Here is an 18023-nt window from a genome sequence, read left to right as displayed (position 1 = left end):
AGAATTCAAACACATTGTTCAGGCTTCTGCAAAAGAGTGAGATCCACTGATGATCTGAAAGTTTTCAAGGCAGATGAGATGCAAATTAATTCTGGGTAGACTGAGTTGCCAGCGTGCCTCTTCACTGCAGTTCTGTACCTCAGTCACAATTTAACTTTTACAGTTTTTAAATCACAGGAATGATTTAATGGGACTTAGCCTTTAGTGATCCGTCAAGGAATTAAGATCACTGTAACTCATATACTCCTACCAAAGTTCTTTCAATTTAGTTAAAAAAATGATCTTACACATAAATACCCAGACTGAATAAAATTTTATCAATAATGGGCAAGATTAGAATTCCAGGTAGTATTATACCAGACTGTGGGATGATTCCCACTAGGGTATAGCACAATTCAAACATTGTGTTAGCTGTACATTCATTGCATGAAAATGGGAAAAATGACAAAAAACACTGGTGAAAATGATACATTATGGTCCACCAAAAAAGATGACAAATAAAAATTGTCAGTGAACAAGAATAAAACAACCATCCAAGTCAATGTGAGAGTGAGGTCACGTCAAATCTTGCAAATATCAGTCCAGTCTGATTTCATTCCCATGAAAAATCAGAGTTGGCTCAGTAGTTGAGAACTAGCAGAGGTAGAAGATCCCATCATGGTGAAATATGTTTTGGGATATTTCTACAGAAGGAAAGGTATCTCAGGGGGTTTGAATAATTTTTTATGGGAGCAAAAGTCTAGACATAGGATGAATAATGCAGGGAAGTCTTTGTTGTTGTTATTCAGGATAAGGTAAGTAATAACAGTCAACCACACATTAAACATATTTTTAGTAATTTCATAATTTCATTCATTCACAAATTTCATTTAAGTTCTTTCAACAGCACCACCGTCTACCACATCTGTGAGTGACTAACTTTTTTCTCATTTGTATCACTGTCTTTTTATCCAACCTGAAATCTTCCAAGGTACAGTGAGTGTCTCTCCCGCTCCACTACAGAGATGTTAAAGTTACACTTCATCCTGCCCTGTTAGGCCATAGCCTCTTCTTTCTTCCTCTGCTCCATCTTATGATAAAGTGCAAAAATGTACATTTGTGTATGGGAGGAGAGATAAAGCAGCCATCATTATCCATGAGGCTAGCCTGAAGTTCACCCAGCATCTTGACCAAGCAGTGACTACCTTCCAACAAGTCACCTCTTTCCCTCCAAACATACAGGAGTGGAAATATCTCCCTCCATCTGAGAATGACTGCCCTAGATTACCCAAAAACTCAGCTAGGTTACTCATGTAGTGAGAGCTATGACTCTGAAAGTCCTTCAGAATAAGAGACTTCAGTATCTTAATAACTGTTGTGACAACATACTGACAAGTATACTCTGCTTGCTCAGGGAATAACTATACTGCCAACTCTTCCCTTCACCAAGAAATTATTTGCCTTTATGTACTACGCTGAGGACATGAGACATTTCTGTTCTTAAATGGCTGCTTTCTTACTTCTAGTCAAATAAGACAGCATTTAAGATACTATAAACATCTCTAAAAGGGTCAGAAATATAGGACAACAAAGCCCGAAAAGCCAGCAAGGTTTCTTGTATAGACCAGCAAAAAAGCCAAATCTAAAATGAAACTGTGACTCACATGCTCTTCTCCATCAAGATGATACGGGAGGTGGGATTCCCTCACACATATACATGCACATTTGTTTTTAAAATGTCAGTAGTGCAGGATCTGCCATAACAACTTTTCACAAAGGTCTTTAGTAAGAAGCTGTAAAGGAAGAATGCCAACCATTTCATTAAGTGAGCAACAAGCTTCTGTGTACTTTGTGGTTGATGTTATCATCATCTTGTATCTCCTTTGGACACCTAAATCTCAAAATTATGCTGATACTAAACCCATGTAAGTAATAAAATGTTACGTCATGTTGAAGCATGCCAAAATGCAATACGGAAAAAAAAAGGCGGAAAGTATATTTCAATGTCAATACATGTGAGGAGAAGAAAATCTGAACTGTGCTTATCTCCTGCTGAGCATGGAACAAGTGAAACTCAGGAAAGAGGATGTATAACTATCTCAAAGGAAATCAGAAACTCATGATTCAACATATAGCAGTAAATATTATGTACTATCATGAATTTTACCGAGAATAAGAGGAAAGAAAGTCATTTTTCTGCACAATGAAGTTTCAGTTTTATTGTATTACTGACACAATAAGGAGGCATAAGGAGGAGGACATAACAGACTTAGAGATTGTGAAGACAATGAGAATGGCCAAGGTGATCACCTGGAATATCTTCCTCCTGGGATGAAGTTAAAAGGAATGACTCCTGAGCTAGGAAACAAGTGGTCAATAGAAAAGAAGATATTGCACCTCAACTCTCTCCTGTTTTTCTCTCATTTTTTTCTCCTGTGCAATGGACAAAGCACACTTAAATTCTGTGAAAGACCACCACACCTCCTCTTTGGAAACTGCAGAACTGAAGTGCTTTAAATTCAGAGTTAGAGATACTACGTTATCTATCCAATAAATATTGAATTATTTGACATAGAAAGCTCTAGTATTGACAAGATGCTGCTTCACAATATCCCCTATTCCCATGGCCAGAGCAATCAAATCTACTCTCTGGTGGGTAACACAAGTGGGAAAGGAAAGGTGTTTGAGATCTGTGAAATCCTTGGGTGAATCTTTCAATCATTTATTGTAGATGGAACTAAAAAATACATTTGCTTATGTTTTACAAAGGGACAGTCACAAGTAGGCATGGGAAAACTGTGAAGGTACTCAGGATAATAAAACCACCCCTCCTACACATATCTAAAATGTCGGAGCAGAAGCTGGATCTCTGGAATCAAACTCCACTATTTCCACCACTGATTGCTTTTGAATCCTTACTGCTAATTTTTCGACAAGATTCTAATCTTGTGGTAAAGGCTGTTGGTCATTTTTGTTACCTGCTAATATCTAATCAAATAAAGACTGTTAATGAAGACAGACAAGACTCCACTATAGATCTTATTATCCTTGCACCCTCTTTTAAGTTAGAGCCTGGGAGTTTTAGTAAAACTAAAACAGTAGAGGCAAAATTAAATACCTGATATGAAGTCTTTTATAAGTAAGAATATCACATTTACTGAGACTATCACAGAATAGGGAAAATGAAAATGCAGCATTTTTACTTTCTTTTATGCTGAATACACTGAGTGGAATGACTTTTGGTGTAATGCAGAAAAGATGTCTGATTGATGTAGGTTATAAATATAAAACTTCGTTTTCTGCTTCTGAGTACACACATACTCACTAATTAACTTGAACAGCAGTTTATAAGACCAGCTTTGACTCTGCCCATTTAATGAACAAAATCCAATCAACCACCCTGTTAGCGTAAATGGAAAATACATGTCTGTAAGAATGACAAATAACTGATTGCCATCGTGATTAGCATAATATGCCTCATGGGAAGCTATTTGGCATTCAGCTCTCACTAGCACTTTTAAAGGATTGATACAAGTCTTGATGTGTTTTTCATGGGGTTTTCAGCTTATTTAAATAGTAAGACAACTTCCTAGATCTGCTGACTGACAATTTCATTTTGAAATGTTATGTTTCTGATTATAAGATAATGAAGCATATTTTTCAAACTACTGAGGATGTTCTCAAATAAAATTTATGTTTGGTTCATTCCATAACAAATCAAATTTATTTTTAGTGTTCTCAAATGTTCTAAATGTTATAGATAAGTTCAAATAGCCTCAGTAAAGCTGTTGCTGATTCACAGTTAAACTACCTAGAGACTTTGGAGGCTGCATGCTCTAGTCTGGAAGTTTTTAGAGTCTATTTATATTTCAGCTAAAGTTTCTTTAGAGGCATACATACAGAAATTAAATACCTCAGATGATCCCCAATATTTTGAATACACCTGAGGTAATTTGAAATGCTACCTACAGAGAGTACAGAATATCTACATTTGAAAACTGATCACTCAATTATGTAGCAGCGGTTTTTAAGACCAACAGTTTCTCTAGATGCTAAGCCAGCCAAAAATTTGCTTGCAAAAGATGCCAAAAGGAGTTTGTTAATTCTGAAGTAGTAGCTGTATACACAATTCACTTTCGTTGCCGAACATATATGCAGGAGAGTACATGTGTGTGTGTGCTATACATAATAAATATCAATAGATTGTTGTTTGGATGCCCCATCCCTGGAGACTTTCCCCTGGAGACTCAGAGCCAGGCTGGACCAGGCTCTGAGCAACCTGATCTAGCTGTAGGTCCCTGTTCATTGCAGGGGGTTGGACTAGATGACCTTTAAAGGTCTCTTCCAACTCAAATGACTCTATGGTTCTATGATTGTCAATAGGGTTCCTTAAATTTCTTTAAAATGGTATTGCTTAATACATGGTATTCCAGCACCCAATTAAGCAATAAGTAACTTGGCTAGATGGTGACCTTTTCCAGGTGATTTCTAACTCTAGCAGGCTACAGGAAATATGAAGCCGCAGGTACTGAATGAAACTGATAAAAAAGAAAGTCTGTTCTTTTTTCATACTATCATTCTAGAGTGCTGTGCAGGTGACTAGGATCTTCAAGGCAAAATCATAGTATGTGACATTTCATTTTCATAACCTTTTCATTCCATGAAAGCATGTTTTTAATGATATAGTCCCTGTAAAATATTAATGATTTTGCTGCATGTGACAAAATTTATAAGGCAATGTATTCAGAGTCATTTATAAGAATATCCTCTGTAAGTGCACTTAAGGTATAGAGAGACAATTCTACTGGAAAACTGAAATATTCAAAAAGATATGTAAAGTAACCTCTGATTTGTATATAAGTGTATTGTGTTATTAACTTGAAAATTAATTCTAACTTCAAAGGAAATGTCAGTGAGCTCTATGAAGTTTTTAAGTAAGGTTCAATTCCAAGTAACAATGAACACATTTCAGACACAGGAGATTTTTCACAAAGAAAGAAATTGTAAATTCTGTTCTATGCTTAGAGCATCTTTCATACCGAGTTTGCTAGGAACTTGTAAGTGGGTGCAAAAATTTCTGCAATATAGGTAACAGGAAACACATTTGTATCATATAAAATCTCTTCAAGAGAACATTTTCTGCTTTTACATTTCAAAGTTTTACATATCACCATAAGGTTCATTTCCATGTTAAAAAATAAATAAATACACTTGTAATTATTCAAGCTCTAGTGTTTTCTTTTACAGCTGGAAGGTTTAAGAAAGGGGATGATGAAATAAGAAAAACTGATTCTGCCAGGAAATTCAACAGAGATTCACTTCCTAAACTTTTTATACCCCTCCACCTCTCCTTTAACATATAGATTTCAGTAACATTAACTTCTGGTAGCATATGTAGAAGACATAGGGTATAGAAATTATACCTACTGTATAAGTCATATTAAATTATAAATTTACATAAAGCTCATGGTGGGATATCCTTTTAATCAGTTTAGCTCTATTTTTAAGCCAGCATCAGGAAGAGCTTATTTATTTCACTTGGGTGAAGTGACTAGCTCAATACTAAGAGCCAGATGAGCTTGTGTTCAGCCATTTTCATGTGAAGATGGAAAGAGATATTTTACCTTGTAAATACCCACGTATTTTATAGATATTTTACCTTGTAAGCCTTGAAGATATCAGGTCCACAATCAATTTTAGGAATCCCAGAGACAATGCTGACTGACTAAATAAAAGCACACTTAAATATATATATATATTTCTCTGTGTATCACTTCTGCATAAGAGAAAATGTATTTCTAACACAGTTTGAGAGTTTTAGAATAAAGATATAATGTACACTTATTCATTCTCACAAGTATTGCCAAGTTGTTAATATTAAGCTCAGAAACTGATACTTGTTAGACATTAGATGCCTTGAAATGTTCATGCGTCAGTCTCATAATACTGTTTAATTTAGTTGTGCAGTCAAATAGATATTTTTTTCAGATTCAAATTCCATAGCTTTATGTTTATATAAATTTTATTTTATTCCTGTTCCAATTACTTTGCAAGGTAAAATACTTTAATTAATTTAAACAAAGAGAAGTTTTTTCAAAAACATAATTATTTGAAACTTACAGTTAATTCACAGCTCAAAGAAAACTAGATTCAGTAATGATCCTAATTTAGAGTTAATTTGCATTCCAGACACCTAATGTATTAAAATGTAAAGATGCATTATAGTCTTTGGTTTTAGACCAAGGCAAGATAGGCATAGTGACTGAATGTTCAGCTGGGTTACCAGAGACATGAGAGCCAACAACTCAATTAAAACAATTGCTTTTTCAGGGCATGGAAAGGCAACAGGAGACAAATAAAAATGGTGACCTGTTTATTCAACTGGAAAGCAAGACCATTCTGTTCTTCAAAATCAAGTTATCGCTAATGTGGAAAAGAAGCTTGCTCTATTTCAATTATAATATCAGCAGCAGGTTGCAGAGAGCTTTGTGGTTAGCACTCTCATTCCAAGAGATAGTCCTCATTATGTAATAGAATAGTTCCCTGCATAATTAAATTCTGCCTCAGGAAGAAGATTTTTATTCTCTTCAATCAGGTATTTTACAGTTGTAAAATAAGTGCTTTGACATTTCTTTGTTGTTCAGCTTTAGAACTCTGGTGCAATGTTATCAGAGAATACAGTGGGAAAATGGCTCTCCATCTACCACATGATACTTCTTTGGAAACCAAGATTTACCTTAGCATTGATAGCAGTCAGCTCAGATACCTTCTAAAAATCTAGACTGTTGATTCTTGCCTTGTCCCTCTTCTTAGGGCAGTTAACAAACACATAGTTCAAATGCAGCTCATAAACTGAGCCTTTGTTGTGTAACAATGCCGACACCTCAGATGGTAAGAATAAAGTCTTGATATAAGTCCCTGCCAATAAGTCTGCAACTAAATTAACTTTTTGTGATAGCAAGAGCTGAAACTGATATCTCAGAAAATCATTTTCTCTCTTTGGCAAATAGGTAACATCTCTTTAACTGAAAAATATTTTGATGTAATCACTATAGCGTAGAGAACAAATAAAATAAAATTAATCTGGCCACATAGAAACTTATGCCTTAGCAGAGATGAGGTAGAAGTTGGTTGTATCCTCACAGGAATTTAATACAAATTAATTTTAACAAGAAGAAATCCAAATATAACATTAGATAAAACAAGCAAAAACATAATCTCTACCAGAATAAACACTGGAACAATCATTGTCTCAAGGACTCGCTCTCTATAACTACCTGAAGGGAGGTTGTAGTGAGCTGGGGGTCAGCCTCTTCTCTCTTGTAACTAGTGACAGGACAAGGGGGAATGGCCTCAAGTTGCGCCAGGGGAGATTTAGGCTGGACATTCAGAAATACTACTTTTCTGAAAGAGTGGTCAGGTGCTGGAACGGGCTGCCCAAGGAGGTGGTTGAGTCACCGTCCCTGGAGGTGTTCAAGAAACATTTAGATATAGCGTTGAGAGACATGGTTTAGTGGGGTTATTGGTGGTAGGTGGATGGTTGGACTGGATGATCTTGTAGGTCTTTTCCAACCTAGCTAATTCTGTGATTCTATGACTCCGCTCATGGCTTGGAAGCCTTTCAGCAGGTATTCAGGTACAGCCAGAAGTTAAGGTTTCTGCCCAGGAAATACTAGATCAAATATTATGATCTGTTCTCATCAGAAATTTAAGATTGACTGGACGAGGTATTCTCATTTGTTATGAAAACCCACCGTCTACCTAACCTGATAAAAGCTGCAAGATCCTTATTTTCATGTGCAGAGCTGTGAGGTGAGGGCAAAGCCCAACAGGCCTACTTGTAGACCTGCCTCAACAGCAGGAATAGCAGAGCTGTGTTGCACCACACCAAGTTTTTCAAAATATAATTTCAGCACTTAAAACCCTGAAATGGTTTGCCACACAAGTTTACCTTGTAAATACAATATAAGTGTTCTGGTTTTCATAAGCAATATGTTCTAATTATTTCTGTAAATTTCCCAGAATACTGAAGCATTTTAAACGTCCAGAGTTTACTACTAAACAGATGAAAAAGAGATTCCTCACTAATTACAATCACAGGAGAATAGCAAAACTCTTATCTCATGGCATGAAGTAAGAGAAAAAAAATAGCCAAGCACTTTACCATTCAGAAAGGTTTGCTTAAGCATTTCAAGCCATTTCAGTGCTAACAGGTCTCATTTCCCTGATGTAATTAGTAAAAGAAACAACAATTACCTACAGGTTCATTAAATAAATCAGCCCTGTTTCTCGTTGAGAAGTTAATGATCAGTAATGCAGGTGATTGTTATGGACACAGTTCATTTGTCTGTATTCAGTAGCAACTCTTAACAAGAGAGTATTACTCTTGCTTTTGAATTTTGTCATTCAATTAGATCAACGTTTTCTGCTTTTTCATTTAATAACTGAAAATTATTCTAACTGAAAGTGAGTTTTGCATTCTAATTAAGGTAAAGCTTGTTCAGAGTACTATATATGAACAGTCTTATGCTTGTTTTTGTAAAATGCTTACATGCACACCGTGTAACTCTGACCTACCAGCAACATAACAGCACTACTTACTGTAGTGAAGCTCCCCGTTTAATATCACTTATGGAAATCCAGACCCATCAGAGTATTATCTTTCTTTTCCAGGAGATAACCTCACACACAGAAATTTCCATTCTAACCTGGCTGGGAGCATCTGTCTCGTCCTGGTCTTGGCTTTGTAATATTCCATCTGAACTTCAATAAAGAAATATACATAGCCATGAAACTCTTAACTTTTCGAAGAATACATCTGAGTTGTTATTACAGTTTATACTATATTTTTTTTCTAGAATATCATGTTTACTTCAATGTTTTTTATCTTTATTTTCAAGATGATTGATCACCATGGTCCACTGTGTGCATGTATGTATTTATATTCATTTTAAAAAGTTATCCAATGCTTCTGAGAAAAACATTATTAGTCAACAGCCCTATTTCTCAGGAGGAAAAAATACTTTCCATCATAATAACCGAAGTCATTGCTCAAGATTGACATCCTCTGAGAATTTTCTGAGATAACAGCTGATTTTCTACAGGATCTAGAGCACAGGTAATTTCATTACCACCGTTCTAATTGTACACTTCTTACCTACTTTCATTAGGATAAACTCAGGGCACCTTGATATACAGTGACTTTTACAAATCTAAAATGGCAGCATACCATATTTTTGCCCTTATTCTACTGAGAGTGCAACATACTGATGTGTAATAACTACTTCCATTGGTTTGATAGAAAAGTAGTACTGCCATTGCCTTTGCAGTAATCTTTCATCTGTCCAGGAAAGATTGTCCAAGTTCCCTCCATAACGTTTCTTAAGCATTTTTCAGCTTGCACTCGTTTGGTAAAGATTGTTTAATACTGAGAATTAATTAGTGGCAGTTACTACACTGCATAATATTTTTATCATTTTTTTCCCTACTGTGAAAATTTACCATTATTTTGTGATGGAGGATTAAACATGTCAAATATTGCGCTGGCTGTTTAAATGCAGCGTGGCAACAGAGGGACTTTATGTTTCCCTTCCAAGAAGCAGAAAGCCAAGCAACAATCAGCTGACCAGAAACTTTTAAAAAAAATTTTTTGTATTATTTTTTAATATGCTCTGTTTCACAAATATTTATTTTTATTACACAAGTGTTAAAGAAGAGCAAGGTTCCATTTTATGAAGTCTTTATGCAAATAACAGAGTAAGGATTACATTTCCAAAGAGCTTGGAAGTCAAAACAGTTCACAATTCCAGTTAACATGTTTCAAAAGATGAAGGTGTTTCCTTTGGATCTGTCATCCAAGTAATGTGAATACCAGTTTCATGTAAATTAATAGAAAACAAGGAAACGGAATTAAGATAGTATATGTAACATAAACAGCTATCTCCGAAGTGAATGGCTTCATGTACAAGGAGCCCTTTGAAAAAAAAAAAAAGACAAATAAATATAAAAAAAATTAAATCAGTTTTCAGAATTTTTCTCAGTATACTCAGCTGCATTTCAGACCAAGTAAACAAATTACACGACACATCAAAATAATACACATCATTTTAAAATCCACCTTTTATTCAATAGAAGCCCATTTACTGATTTATGAAAAGGAATATTTCAAAAATACTGGAAATATCAGTTACTCTATTTATTTCCATTGCATTTAAAGATTATTCAGCTGGCAGTTGCTAAGGGAACAGCCTTCATTTGTTTCAAGTGTTATCAGAACCAGAATGCTGCTCTGCAAGAGGTAAGCCTACAAAAAAAATAATAACATTAGATCTAAATAAATGAACAATATACATATATATATATATCTGATAACCTTTTATTGTCTTACTGAATTTTAAACAACCACATGGCAGTACCCCAGGGGTTTTATTTGTAGTGGTGTTCAAATCACACTCTACAACCAACTTACAATGTAAATATTTTATAAGCCATACTAAGAACCCTTTTAATGACACTGTATACTCTACCTGTTGGCATCATTTCTCCTATTTATATATACAAAATTGCAATTTTTCTTTTAAGGTAGTCTCCTTCCAGAAATAAGAGATTACACATATTGATTCCACACACATAATATAGATATATATAAATAATGATTTAAAAATATGAATTTTTTGATGGTAAGTATTAATAAAGAGGTATTAAGGACAACAGGGTAAAATTTTAAAATGAAGAGGAGATCTAGATTAGATGTTAGGAAGAAATTCTTTACTCAGAGGGTGGTGAGGCCCTGGCACAGGATGCCCAGAGAGCTGTGGTGCCTCATCCCTGGAGATTTTCAAGACCAGGCTGGATGGGGCCCCGGGAAGCTGATCTGGTGAGAGGCAACCAGCCCATGGCAGGGCATAAGAACTGGGTGGCCTTTAAGGTCCCTTCCAACCCAAACCATTCTATGATTCTGTAATTATTGCACCTATCTTTAGGTATGAAAAATTATTACAGAGTTTACTCAAGAAGGATTTCATGCCTGTATATTAAATAAAATTCCGTATTAATATTACAACTAAGAGAAATTTCATAGAATCATAGACTCCTTAGAGTTGGAAGGGAACTTCAAAGGTCATCTAGTCCAGCTCCCCTGCAATGAAGGGGGACATCTTACAGCTAGATCAGGTTGCTCAGAGCCTGGTCCAGCCTGGCCTTGAAAGTCTCCAGGGATGGGGCATCCACCACATCTCTGGGCAATCTGCTTCAGTGCCCCACCACTCTCACTGTAAAATACTTTTTCCTAATATCCAAACAAAATCTCCCCTCTTTAAGTTTGAAAAAAGTTTCCTCTTGCTATGTCTGATTCCAGTTCTACATCATATTATCGTTCCTGTCTAAATTACAGTGAAGTGCTATTACTCTAACTAAAAGTTCTACAATCTTTTGTTTTGCTCGGTGAATATACAAGCTGTGGCTTCCTCCAGAAAGTTCAGCAAAGTTGAGTCTGTAGCATAAAAATGCAAGGGAAGACTGAAAAATGCCAATATGTTATAACTCTGTTTCACAGCATTAATTCCTGGTTTGGGGATTACACAATTCTTGTCATAAAGAGTAATCTGTGGTCTATTTGTGTTAAACATTTTCTATACTCCGTAGTTGGCTTTACTGTCAGGAATTAATTAGGTCTACTTTCCAGGCAGATAATCTTTTTCAATCACCCATAAAATACAAATATGTCCCCTGCAGTAACAAAGAATGAACAAACGAGGAAGGAAAAATAAGAAAAAATTACAAATATAAGCTATACCTTCCTCACAGGAATCATATTTAAACACTGATAATGTCAAACATGGTCATGAAAATGCTCAGTGCACTTGCATTTGACAGTGTTGATGTTTCTGATGACAGTGAGATACAACCCCTAGAGAGTATTTCTGTAAAATGACAAACTTGTAGCCTTCACATGTACTGCTGTATTATGTGTTGTTCTTGTAAATGCATTTGTACTTTATAATTGATCCAGTGGTTTTAAGTGGGTTCCTCAGATATATTTTTTCATCTACATAAATAGAAAATAGCGAATTCAAAAAAATTAGTTCATAAAGTTAATTCCCTGCAAGGTAAAAAATATGAATAGAGCAAATGGATGATGTTAAAATGGAATTAAATTTGAAATTTTCTATAATTTAGAAAGTGAAGACTTCCTTACTATTCAAATTAACTCCTGTGTTAAGCTCTCTGAAGTGACTGCATTATTGCTCCATTTGTATTGATGTTCTTTGAGAGGTGGATCTTTTTCCACTATTAAAAAGACTGGAAACACTAATTCCAGTTCTTCAGGCATCACATATTGATATCTGCTTTGCTACACTGAATTACCATTCTATTTTTCACATTCTGGACTTTATTTACATCATAATTTATATAATTCATATCAAAACTATTCAACTGTTATTATTTAGAATTGACATTTCAGTTGCTCTGAGGCTTCCTTTGGGATTACAGTCTTATTCTGCTTCTTAGTATCAAAGCTAAGACAAAGGCATATCTTCAGATCATCATGCGTAGAATCATAGAATGGCTTGGGTTAGAAGGGACCTAAAGGATCATCATGCTTCAACCCCCCTGCTGCAGGCAGGGCTGCCAACCTCCATATCTAATACTAGACCTGTCTGCCCAGAGCCCCATCCAACCTGGCTTTGAACACCTCCAGGGATGGGGCATCCACAATCTCTCTGGGTAGCCTGTTTCAGCCCCGCACCACTCTCATAGTAAAGAACTTCCCCCTGATATCCAACCTAAATCTTTCCTCCTTCAACTTAAAATCATTTCCCCTTGTCCTGCCATTACCTACCCTTTCAAAGAGTTGACTTCCCTCCTGTTTGTAGGCTCCCTTTCGGTAGTGGAAGGTTGCAATGAGATTACCCCGCAACCTTCTCTTCTCCAGATCTAGACCACCTGTATCTAAAGCATAATATGTAACCTAGTACATAAAAAAATTAGCCACTGCATCCCAGAGTCCTAAGCAAGCTGACTGATGTGGTTGCCGAGCTGCCCTCTGTCATATTTGAAAAGTCATGGCTGTCAGGCAAAGTCCCCGGTGACTGGAAAAAGGGAAACATCAATCTCATTTGTAAGAAAGGAAGGAACGAAGATCCAGGGAACTACAGGCCAGTGAGCCTTGCCTCTGTGTTTGGGAGAATATGGAACATATCCTCCTGGAAGACATGCTAAGGTACATGAGGGACAAGTAGATGATCCAAGACAGCCAGTATGGCTTCACCAAGGGAAGGTCATGCCTGACCAATCCTGTTGGCCTTCCAAGATGGAGTGACAGCACTGGTGGACAAAGGGAAGGCAACTAATGTCAGCTACCTGGACTTCTGTAAGTCCTTTAACATGGTCCCCTCTCTAAATTGGAGAGATATGGATTTGAAGGGTGGACTATTCGGTGGATAAGGAAGTGGTTGGAAGGTCACAGCCAGAGGGTTGTGGTCAATGGCTTTATGTCCAGGTGGAGGCCAGTGATGAGCGGTGTCCCCCAGGGATCTGTCTTTGTCTGTCTTAGTTCAGGAAAGTCAGGGAACTTCTAGAGAGAGTCCAGGGGAGGGCTACAAAGGTGCATCTCCCTTGTAAGGAAAGGCTGAGAGACCGGAGACTGTTTAGCATCAAGAAGAGAAGACTGAGAAGGGAATCTCATCAACACTTATAAATATCCAAAGGCTGGGAGTCAAGTGGGTGGCGCCAGACTCTTTTCAGCAGCGGCCAGCAACAGAACAAGAGGCAATGGACAAGAACTGGAACACAGGAAGTTCCATACAAACATGAGAAAGAACTTCTTTTCTTTCAGGGTGACAAAGCAATGGAACATGCTGTCCAGAGACACTGTGGAGTCATCTCCTCTGGAGATACTCAAGACCCACCTGAACTCTTCCCTGTGTGACCTGTTTTAGGGAACCTGCTTTAGCAGGGGATTGGACTAGGTGGTGTCCAGGGGTCCCTTCCAATCCCTACAATTCTGTGATTCTGTGACAATCCAGACCACATTATGTAGGAGACAAAGGGAATTAGCATTTTAGTCTGGACTAAACTAACACTTCTGAAGCAAATCTTTATCATGCTAATATAATGCTCTTCAGTTTTCATCCTGGGGCAGTCTCAAAGCTCCCTAGTTAAACTAGTCTCCAGTGTAACTAAACCAGAATTTTCACTCCAGGACTAACCCAAATACTCTCCCTCTGCTGATGTGTATACAGGCCATGTGACCAAATTTAGAGCTACTCAAGCATAAAAAAAATATTCTCTAATCTTTTTCGCTCTAATCTCTCCCTGCAGAGTCATCCAGCAAAATCAACTTCCCTTTTGCCTGCTTCTTTATTAGGTTTCTAGGACTCACGTTCCTGGTTATATGGTTATTTACAATAACCATAACTCTGATTTACAGTGTCCCACTGCATTAGAGTCAGGTTCCTCCTTCTTTCCTCCCCCTCCTAAGCAACAATGTTCAGTGTCTGTTGCTATAATTTTTAACTACAGACTGACAGTTCTTCAGATCTGGGGAGGCTGCAGGTAGAATGCACAACTAAATTCTCATAATTACAGAGGATGTACTAGACCTGGTCCAGTACAGAAAAGCCTAGAAGAGACATGATACATAAATACAATGAAATGTAGCATGTTTTTTTGCAAAGGCTGCAGGGGCAATAGTTGGTCCATTGTTTGTAAGTGCTACCTGTTTTTGAAAAAGTATTTAAGTGGATATGTAATAGAAAATTGGAAGAGCAGGTATGTCATCAGGCTTTTCTTGTGCACATAGTTAAAGATCTAATTCCCACACATAAGAACAACATATACAATTGCCTATTATCAACTTTCAGGTAATCTTTTCAACACCAAGAAAATAGATCTGAAATTCAGCTGGCTGTGTTTTTTGGATAATGCTCTGCTTTACTTCCTGCTTCCTATGATAATATTTTGTCATTTAGTTTCATAGGAAACAACATGAAGCCAACTGTTGTCAGTGTAAAGAGCATTAAACATTCAACTTCATTACTATGCTTTGTGATAATACATTTCCAAAGCCAGTAAAATAGCTTCACGGAAATAATGCCTTGTCAGATGTTGCAAATGCCACAATAACTAGAGTAGAAAGACACTGAGAGAGAAAAAAAGACATCAAGCATCCCTGGGGAATGGAAAAAAAAAAAAACTACATTAAATGAGAGCTGAAACAGTAAAATCTAAAATAAAGTCAAAAGGGCATAAAGAGGCATCCAAGGGAATAAGCTAGCAAGCAGGAGTGTGAAATGAAAGACATTGACTTGGCAGGCTCTGGAAGAAGGCATCAAAACAGGCATCTGCCTTGTGGATGTATACAGTACAGCTTTAGGTGGCTCAAACACCGAAGAATTAGAACAGATCAGATAGACCAAGATTAGTGATATCGAACAGATTCATGTGTATGTATATTTATATATAAGTCTGCACAGAAGAACAAAAAATCCACTCAGTGTTTCATGTTTTAAATGAGAATGTTCTTATAACATGTCAAAGATTCTGATGTCCTGGTGTGTCTCCTTTGAAAGCACGATCCCTGTGGTTTATGACCATCTCACAGATAAACTGGCTTTTTTACTTCAGTTCTTTAATCTGTGCTTTTTGAATTGGAGGTCTAAGTTAAGTTCTAATTAAAATCTATCATATCAATGTTTCAGCTATTCGTGGATAGAATAATTGAGTCTTTAACCTCAGTGCGCCATCACAGATTTAATCATTTGTTCAAGATGTCAAAGGTAGCAATGCATGCAACAATGTATTTTGATAGAATTTTATAACACAAGTATTTATGTGACAATTACCCATCCTGCATTGGCAAGGACGGGAAAAAATGGAAAGACGGACAAGTCTTTGTCACACAGAGTGCCCAGTGTAATTATACGTAAAGCAGAAATTAAAAATTACCAATCAACAAATCTGTACCCAAAACTGCATGTAAACTTCATGCCCAGAATAAGAAAATATGAGAAAACATTTAAGAAATACGCTAGTTTATAAAGCATATTTTACTGCACGGAGTTGAAAATATATGAACTCCTATCTGCAGTAGGGACAAGGTATTGACATAAGAAAGGAATACATGGTTTTACTTAGGTGATTCTGTATACAGTTTTAGCATATTGCCATAACTCCTGATGGAGTCTGAAAAGAGTTATAACACAAAATAAACTTTAGACCCATCACATTTACACTCTGCTCCCCGTGTTGTCTGAGTGTACAGCTACAATCTATTCTTGCTCAGGAAAGTTTTCTGTAATCTTGGAAGTTAAGGTGATCACATACTTGACTTTTTTTAGTTTTGTTGTTGTTTTCTGATGCCTTGAAAAGCTAATTAAACTCATCAGTCTGCTTTTAGTTTCAGCTGCTGATGGTTATGTGTTGTCTGCCCCAAACACTTAAGCTGTCAGACAGTGCCGATTTTATTCTTTCCCTTTGTCTCTCATGTTAGCTGAATCAAAAATAGCTCCTTATTTTCATTGTTACTGTCAGAGAGGGGGCTGAATTTTGGTGATATCAAGTCAACCTTAAGGGTAACAAGCGTAACGCTACGTAGCAAGGAGAGATGTAACAACAGTATTTGAAAGAAAATCCTTCAAAAATTATCTTAATGAGGACACAGTGAGACAATTTTTCTAATGAACAGATGATACACTGACAGTGTTACACACAGAGCGGAGTTTACTAGAGAATAACTCAAAACCAGATGAACTAAAATTGTAGAACAAGACTGTCATTTCTTAACTATTTTTTTATTTCTCTTAGATTTAAGTTACTTACAGTATTGCTCTGGAAAAGGTTAATGTCCTAGAACAATATAAAGTACTATTGGCTACAAATGATGATGCAAGAAAGATAAATATATTTTTTAAGTATGTGAGTGGTGGGGAGAATGGAGGAGACAACTATGTCACTGTTAAAAAAGCAAAAGTTAACTGAAGTGAAAGGAAATTGAGGAAGAAATGTTAGATAATTAAACAACTGTGGTTGTATGACAACACTACTATGATATTAACTAACCTGGAAACATACAGGACAGTAGCCACTGAGTAAGAATTACTGATATGAGCTCTGTTCTCTACTAGTAGTTGCCAGATAGCTTGTGCATAAATAAAAGGGATATATGTTACCATAGGTCTTATGGTTTTATAGGATAGAACCATGGACAGTAGTTCTTAACATCAGATAGCGGTATCTATTCACTAGTGTACCTTATAATAGCTTCCTTGTGTAGCCAAAATTTCAGAGGTTGTAGTCTATTTTACTTATCAATGCTATAAAAAAATAAAAATAAAGGCATATATCTGGTAGATTAGAAAGTCCACAGTAATCTGACATAAGCATTCATCTCAAATAGGTGTTCCCAGATTGATTTTAATCACCATGAAGGCTGAATAGAGAACCTCTAATTCATTCATCTAAGCACATTCCCCATGCATAAGCATATAGACGCTACATCATTTGAGAAATAATCACCAGTAAGTAAAGCCCAGCAATAAATATAGGGATGTTATCACTCCCAATAGAATCCTGTTGTTTATAGCATATATATGTTCCTTTCACACAGTTGAATGTTCCTGTCCCACCAAATGTTTTTGCACATGTAAAATGAATCAAGGTTTTTCCTGATGATTCTTTATAACCATTAGAAAATTAAATATATATATTCTCACAACCTTTATATAATCACTTAAAACAGCAGAGAAAGTTCCTGATTCTCATTTGTGAAGAGGCCAATCACTTTCACCAACTGAACAGCAGATCACACACTTTACGTATCTCACAGTGCTTGACTGTGAGTAAGTAACTGGCAGTTTAAATTATGGACAGAGAAATAAATTTGAATGAGTGAGACTCCAGAAAAATGACAATTAGCCATTAAAGACATTAACAATCATAAAACAATTTCACAGCAAGAAAATATTGAGGGACTAATACACTTTACAATTTGAGAGGCATATCATAAAAATATTTATGGCTTAATTCCTATCTTGTACATCTTA

Source organism: Numida meleagris, chromosome 1 (genome assembly GCF_002078875.1).
Source record: "Numida meleagris isolate 19003 breed g44 Domestic line chromosome 1, NumMel1.0, whole genome shotgun sequence".
In the NCBI taxonomy this organism is placed as follows: Eukaryota; Metazoa; Chordata; class Aves; order Galliformes; family Numididae; genus Numida; species Numida meleagris.
This window is presented reverse-complemented; position numbering follows the sequence as displayed.